The sequence below is a fragment of the Lolium perenne genome, chromosome 5 (assembly GCF_019359855.2).
Source record: "Lolium perenne isolate Kyuss_39 chromosome 5, Kyuss_2.0, whole genome shotgun sequence".
Lineage (NCBI taxonomy): Eukaryota > Viridiplantae > Streptophyta > Magnoliopsida > Poales > Poaceae > Lolium > Lolium perenne.
In genome coordinates, this window is record NC_067248.2 from 43,313,930 (window position 1) to 43,322,347 (window position 8,418).

Below are 8,418 nucleotides of genomic sequence, written 5' to 3' on the forward strand. Positions count from 1 at the left end.
ATCTTAAAGAAGATTCAATGAGAGGAAATTATTCCTCAAGAACTATATGGAAACTATCTTTTACATATAAAATGAGAGGAAATTATTTTTCCTCAAAGCAAGACCACCAATGCACCAAATTGTATTAATTGTGTGAATAGAATAGTTTGTGTGAATATATGTGATGTTTGGAATAGCCAATGAATTGTTTGGTGATTGTATCCTCGTATTCGTATTTTAGACGCTAGTACCGAGGAGTATCAAGAGGAGGAGGAAGTCTACTTTCAAGGAGAAGAAGAGAACTTTGACCACCACCTCAACCAAGGCAAGCTATATTATTGCAAGCTAACCCCATTGCAAGCTAATATTCTTGCAAGACTACCCGAGTGCAAAGCTCCTCAAGAGCAAGGCACCCTTACTTTTTTTACTTTATGCTTAATGCTCCTATTTCCCAGTTTTAATTTACAAGCTTTATTTACTTTTGTTTTATCAAAGTACTTTTGATTTATGATTCACTTGGTTAGTATTGGATTAGTACAAGAGTATCAAAGTTAGCCTAGAAGCAAAGCAAAACACTTAGCACCCCTCATACATAGATGCTAGTGCTAAATTAAAAGTGACTACTCTAGTTGGGAACCTGTGAAATGAAATGACTTTGAAAACCTTGGAATGATGAGTCATTCTATTGAAAGATTTTGAAGGTGAATATGACTGGTGAATGACTTGGTGAATTTTACCAAAACTGATGGTTGGGTTCGGATGCGATACCATTCCAATTTTACAAGTACCCCCACAATACCTGAAATGGGTAAGGCTTAACTAGAAGTTTATGTATCTTAGTATGGGCTCCCTCTAAACAAGCGTCATCGGGGTTATGCCAAGGGCTGCCTCCCACCAAATATGAAATGATGTGATATGACGTGAAGATGAGGTGAATGTCCGGCCCAAGCCCTGTGCAGTTCCCAGGCTGACAGTTTGTCTTCACTGGGAGGCCAAGCTCATGGGGAGAGATGCCTATACTAGGATATGTAAGTGAAAGGTTATGGTTGGTAGTCCGCACACGGAGTGTGGTAAATCAGGGCCAGTTAACCCTGACGGATTATTGCAAATGTTGTGGCACAAGTGTACGACCTCTGCAGAGTGTAGATCTATTCGAATAGCCGCGTCCACGGTTATGGACGGTTGGAAAGGCCATACTGTTCCGTCATCAGACCATTTTCAAAAATGTGACATGTGAATGGTGACTTGTGATTTGAATTGAAAGGTGACTTTGACTTGAATCACAACAGAGTTGTGGGAATGACACTAATGTTCCCACTTGAGTAAGTTAGGCAAATGAAGAGGTCTTGTTTACTAAAGTGTTTATGAAATAAAACTAGCTTTATGCAAATGAAACTAGAGCTTAGCACCCCCTTACTATAGTTGAGAGTGCTTACATTAGTATTAGTTTGCGAGTACTTTAAAGTACTCATGGCTTTGTCCCTGGCTATTCAAATGGCCAGACTATGAAGAGGAGTACCAGAACCCTGAAGAAGGACAGCAGGACGTCTACGACAACTAGGATAACTCCTGACGTCAACAGTTGCCTGTGGAACAGATGGACCACGACCGCTACTACTTCGCTTCCGCTATGTGTTTTGTAACAGGATCTCTAGATCCACTATGATGTATTAAGAATGGATCATGTGATCCTTTGTTGTAAGATGATTATGTGTTGTAATGAATGATGTGTTGTGATATCAATCTATTATGTCTCGCAAAAACAATATTCCTGGGATTGCGATGAATGGCATAATAGGCATCTGGACTTAAAAATCTGGGTGTTGACAAGTTGGTATCAGAGCCATTGTTTGACCTTAGGAGACCCTAGTTAGAATGGACGTCTGAAAAACTTAGTTTCAAAACCAAGAAGTGAATATTTGTGAAAAACTTATTCTCACCCTTATCCTTGAAATCCGTTTCAAAATGAGAAATTCATACTCTACTTTCTTTGCAAGCCTACATAAAATTTTGCACACCTGACTACTTCTCTAATTTACTCCTCCTCTTTGTTCACAGATGACGTACAAATGGGAGTCCTATCAGCTTGGTTCCGGAGGCAACCAAAGGTTCGAAAAGGAGTTGAAGCAACTAGTGGACTATCTAGGACACCCGTATCCCGAGTTCTTCGGAATACCCCTCAAAGCTCAGTTAGGAGAACCACCTCGGTGGGACGTTTCTACTGATCTACGAAGGAAGCTTGATGCCCCAGTATGGGAAACCATATGGTTTTCTGTAACGGGAAACACTTGGAAGGAAGGACTAGACAAAGCTATGCAAGAAGCAATGTTCCGTCTGTGTGGACAAAATGAGGACAAGATCAAGAACACTTGTTTCATCTACTACCCAAGACATGACTCCATGGGAAGACCTATGACCATGCCCCCACCACAACCAAAGATGAACCCCTATGAAGCACCTCAGGACTTCAGGCAGTACAAAACCCGCAGGGATTTGGACAACGCCCTCGCCTCTCACCAAGCACCTCACCCGTGAAGAAGAAGAATCCACCCTGAAGAGTAGTATCACCCCAGCACTTAAGTAGATGTGAGTTGTATCAGGATCCCCCTTGTATCGTAGAGCGATGAATGGTTCTTCAAACCAACGGTGTGTTAGATTTGTAATATGTGATGCTTGGTATGAATGAAAAAGTGTTGTTGGTTTTTACCCCCGCAACACTACTCAAAATTTTAAGTTATGAACTTTTTAAACTTTAACCCAACAAACCATAGAAATTTCCCTCTTATCTTATCATCTACATCAATGTTCAGATGGCCCCACCAACCCGCAACGCCACCCCTGAGGCCATGATGCAACTGCTGCAGACAATGATGGCAGACCGAGAAGTCGAGAGAGCTGAACGCCAAGCCAACATTACTACACTGCAACAGATAGCTTAGAACAATCAAGGCCACGGAAACCACGATCACCCTGGATCGAAGCTGAAGAACTTTCAGCACACCAACCCTCCGATATTCAACAAGACTGAAGAGCCCCTTGATGCTGATGACTGGCTCCAGACCATGGAGAACAACCTCGAAGTTGCGGGAGTTGAAGCCGCAGAAAAAGTACTGTTTGCCACCCACTATCTGGCAGGACCAGCCAGAGCTTGGTGGACCAGCACCCGTGCCATGAATGCAGGACAGATGATGACATGGGAAGACTTCAAGCTGAAGTTCAGCAAATACCATGTGCCCCAAGGACTGATCAAGAAGATGAGAGACGAGTTCCGGGAACTCAAACAAGGAAGGATGTCCGTGGTGGAATATCGCGACAGGTTTCTTACTCTGTCGAGGTACGCCCCGGACGAGACCGATACCAATGAGAAGAGAAAGGAAAGATTTCTGAACGGACTACACGACGAGATGCAGACTGTGTTAGTGAACATTCCGTTCGCTGACTTAGAAGCCCTCGTGGACTCAGCCATACAGATGGAAGGAAAGCTGCATCAGGCCAGCGAGAACCGCAAGCGCAGAATGATGAACCAGAATGGACCCCACCATACCCAGAAGTACCGCAATAACTCCTCTGGAGGATTCACCCCAAGATACAACAAGCCCCCTGCCCAGAATTATCGCCCCAACTACACCAACAACAACGGAGGACCCCCGAAGCCCGGAGGGAACAACAACAACAACAACAACCGCCCCAACAACAGCAACAAGAATGGAAACAACAACAACCCCAATACTGCCCCAAGAACTGGAAGCAATGCTACCCCCGTCATTCCCAAAGACAAGTCCACCGTCAACTGCTATGAATGTGGAGTTGTGGGTCACTTCTCCAATGAGTGCCCCAAGAAGCTTGCCAGGATTGCCGCCAATACCGCTGCACCTGCTCAGCAACAGCGCTGCTTTGCCGGAAGAAGGAACCAGAACAACAACAACGGACGTTTCTACCACATGACTGCCACTGAAGCTCAGGAAGCACCTCAGGCCATGCCAAGTATGTTCCCCTGTTAATCTCACCGCTCAATCTCTCTTAGGAACCTAATTTTTCTTAAAATCTCGGGACGAGATTTGTTTAAGGGGGAAGGGTTTGTAACAACCCAAAAATTTCAAAACAAACAAAATGAATTTCCCTAGTTCCAAATTTTGGAACCAACAAAAACTTTTATTAAAATAAGATTGATACCTATAGATCTTGTTTAAATCTTGTGTTTTGCCATGATGAGTGTTATTATGCTTATGTGCTAAACCCTAAAACCCTAAAGTGATCAAGTGAAGATCACCAACCCAATAAAATAAAAGAGAAAGAAATCAAATAAGAAAAACCTTAAACCCTAATCTTCTCCAGAATTCATTTTGGATCTATTTTGAGAAACCCAAAATAAAATAAAAGACATATGGGGGCATATAGCCCTAATAGGTAAATCTTGAACCCTACCTTTATTAATTATGCTAAATAGTGGTGAACCTTTGTGAACCCCACTAAACCCTAAACCTCACCCCTCTTTTCACCATACTAGTTAAAATGAAATAAAAAGGAATTAAATAAGAAAAAGGTATATGTGCCTATGGCTATTTTTATAAAACTGTACCCTATGCTTTTCTACTTTGCTTAGAGGTTTGGAAAACCTTCATACACCTTACCTAGTACCTATCAAACCAATTCCAAGTGGTTTTCAAATAATATAAAAAGAAACTAAAAATGCCATAGAGGCATATGAGAGAAAAGTGCAAAGTTGTGAATTTGAGGATCTTGACCCTAGGACTTGAGGTGAATGGTTGGATCACCCCTATATACCATTTCAACTCTCAACAACATCAAATGGGCCAAGAACACTCAAATCAAAAATCAAATGCAACATATGCATAGAGGCATATGAGACACATAGCCATTTCACCAATTTTTGCCCTAAGACTTTAAACCTTGACCAAATGGTGTGAAACCATCTCTCAACCTAATATAACCCTAAATTGACCCTAACCCATGTCCAAGGGAAGCAAGGGGGACAATTTACAAAAATAATAAAATTTGAACCTCACCCCTTATGTGTTATGGCCAATTTTGAAAACCTTTGATCAAGACCTTTTGAAATGGATTCAATGGTTTGAAAATGTTTCTAAACTAATAAGAATCACTTTAGAGTCAACAAAAGTCAAAACAAATGGAGAGAAATCAAATAGGGAGAAAATCCCATTTTTACTCACATACACATTTAGCCATTTTTGCAAATCTTCAAGCAAGGCCACCATGGCTTGATCTATTGTTTGTAAAACTCTTATATATGATAAACAAATACAATTGCATCAAAGAAACAAGAATCCAATCAAAGGAAATCTCAAATTCAATTCACATATGATAATGGTCATATGTCACTTTTATATTTTCTTCACCACTTTGCACCCCTGGTTTTGACTTTTCTTCCACCAAACTTGGTCAACTATGACCTTGTCATCCAAGACCTTGTCAAAGTGAACAACTTTCCTGTTGACCACCATACCCAATGTTGACCAGGTTGACCAGTATAGTTTTGACAAGTGAGGACTTTGAAACAAAGAGAAGATGATCCACTTTTTGAATTCTTGCAAACCTACACCAAATTGACCACCACCACCACCATTCTATCTCTATGAATATATGAGTGAGATCCACCAAAGGAATTTTCAAAATTTGAAAACTTTTCTCTTTCGGCCATTTTCACAAACACCTTGTGGGCAGCACCTATATTTGTGCCCATGCTGCATTTTTGCTTGGACCAAGTCCACCTCTGCCCTTGCCTGCTGCTCTGGAGCATCCCTGCACCTCCCCTCTACCTCACCATCCACTTGCCTGCCCCTGGCCTTGGACATATTGACCAGAACCAGAGCATGCCGGCCGTCTTGTCACCTCACCATGCTCACCCCTCTCCTCTCCCATCCAGGCCACCTCAACATGTCACATAGCTTGCCCTCACTATACTGATCTTGACCATACACTTGCTGACCCAAGTTGACGACCACACCGCCCAGAACCTGCGCGCCCAGACGCGTCCAGCACATGCCAGGATCGGCATGGACGCGCGCCAGGACGTCTCTGGACGCGCCAGAGCGCCGCCATGCCCCGTCGCCTCACGCCTCCCATCGCTCTCCCCATGCACACGTCGACTCCCCACGGTCCCCTCTACCTCCCAGACACCGCCGCTTGGCCACGGACCCGCTGTAAACGACGCGATCATCCACGACTTTCCGCCACCGTACTGCCCTGCCGCGAGGAAGATGACGACGCAACCCTTCACCCCTCTGCCTCACCACGATGCCCATCAGCCTCGCCTGAACGTCGCCAATGCTCAGGGCCCCTCACTTGCCCCTTCACTGCCCTGGAACGACGAGCTCGTCGTCGACCCTTCCCGGCACCCCGCAGCACCCCCTCGCCCTATAAATAGAAGCACCCTCCGATCAAATTGAGAACGCCAACCTTCCTCCCCCATCTCACTACCTCCCCTCGAGCAACGCCGCCCACTAATTTAGGCCGTAGCCCTCGAATCGCTTGCCGGAGCTCCGCCAACACCCCTGCTACCTCGCCGGCGACTGGAGCCCCCATTGGAGCCGCTGTTGGTGCCAGGAGCTTCACCACCATCTTCCACGACCTCCGCCCACCTCGCCGACGCTCGCCCACCTCCAGGTAGCTCCCCGACCCCCTAGTCTGGCCGCCGGTAGGGTTTGGTCTCCGGTGAGCCTCGTCGAGGATGAGGACGACCCTCAGCCGCCGATCGCCCCTCTAATCCGACGGCTCCCTTTCCTCGTACCGCTTCGGCGTTTTAAAACGCCCTGACAGTGGATCCCACTGTCAGGCGGCCCGCCCGCATCGCCAGCGTAGCTGGGCCGGCCCAATTAAGTTTCCCGCCCCCGTTTGAATTCAAACTTGTTTAATTCTTTTCTTTTAAATTGTAATCTGATGCTAGTTTAGAAATTTAATAGTGACAAATATACTAAGCCAAATTTTACAAATTTTATATTTTTAGAACGCTCATGAAAGGCCCCATCCAACCACACTGGATTCAAATCAAAATATGTTGTATAAATTGAATAGTAAAAATAACAAATCAGTAGCTTTTCAAAACTCCAACAATTATTAAAAATCAACCATAAATGATTTTGAGTTGATTTCAACTCTCATAATTCACTTTTCACAAACTCTAATTGTTTATGTAAAAATATGATATAGGTTCTGTGTATGATCATGGGTTAGAATCAAATAATGGCTATGTAGCCATTACTAGCCCATTTAAATTATTTTCCAAAATTAAGATTTTTAAATCTATGAGGTGTAGCACCTCATTTAAATCATCTTCTCAAGTTGTATGAAGTAGTGTGATGACCCTGGTTGCTTGGTCTCATTTAAGATTTTTAAATGTTTGCCATAGTAGTATTTAAATTGTTCCAACAAATTATTAAATCTTATGGGAGTGTTCTCTCATTTAAATCTTGTCATGAACAATTCAAAATGAGGTTGAGACTCTGGTCATTTAGGTCTCACATGAATTGTTGATGATATTAAATCTTTACCATGTTAGGATTAAAAGGTATGAGGTATGGAACCTCATTTAAATCATTTTCTCAAATGATAAGTATGAAGAGGTTGACTTTGGTCAACCTAGGTCATATATTGTTCATGAGAGAAATTAAATCTTAATAAGATAATGAGAGGAAATTATTTCTCTAAGTAATTAAAAGTAACATTCAAGATTAGTATGTGAGGAATTTATTTCTCCTAAATAAGAAAACAACCCACTTACCCACTTAATAGTAATGAGTGATGCTAGTTTACTTGTGTAAATTATATGAGGTGTTTCACTTCATTTAAATCTTGTCCCAAGTATTTTCATATGAAGTTTGAACCCCTGGTCCAATACTCTCACATGAAATACTTGGAGATTTTAAATCATGATAGGCCTTATTAAATGGTATGAGGTATCCCTACCTCATTTAAATCATTTTCTCAAATGATGATGATGAATGGTTGACTTAGGTCAACATAAATTCATGTGTGAAGGTTTGAGAAATTAAATCTTAAAGAAGATTCAATGAGAGGAAATTATTCCTCAAGAACTATATGGAAACTATCTTTTACATATAAAATGAGAGGAAATTATTTTTCCTCAAAGCAAGACCACCAATGCACCAAATTGTATTAATTGTGTGAATAGAATAGTTTGTGTGAATATATGTGATGTTTGGAATAGCCAATGAATTGTTTGGTGATTGTATCCTCGTATTCGTATTTTAGACGCTAGTACCGAGGAGTATCAAGAGGAGGAGGAAGTCTACTTTCAAGGAGAAGAAGAGAACTTTGACCACCACCTCAACCAAGGCAAGCTATATTATTGCAAGCTAACCCCATTGCAAGCTAATATTCTTGCAAGACTACCCAAGTGCAAAGCTCCTCAAGAGCAAGGCACCCTTACTTTTTGCTTTA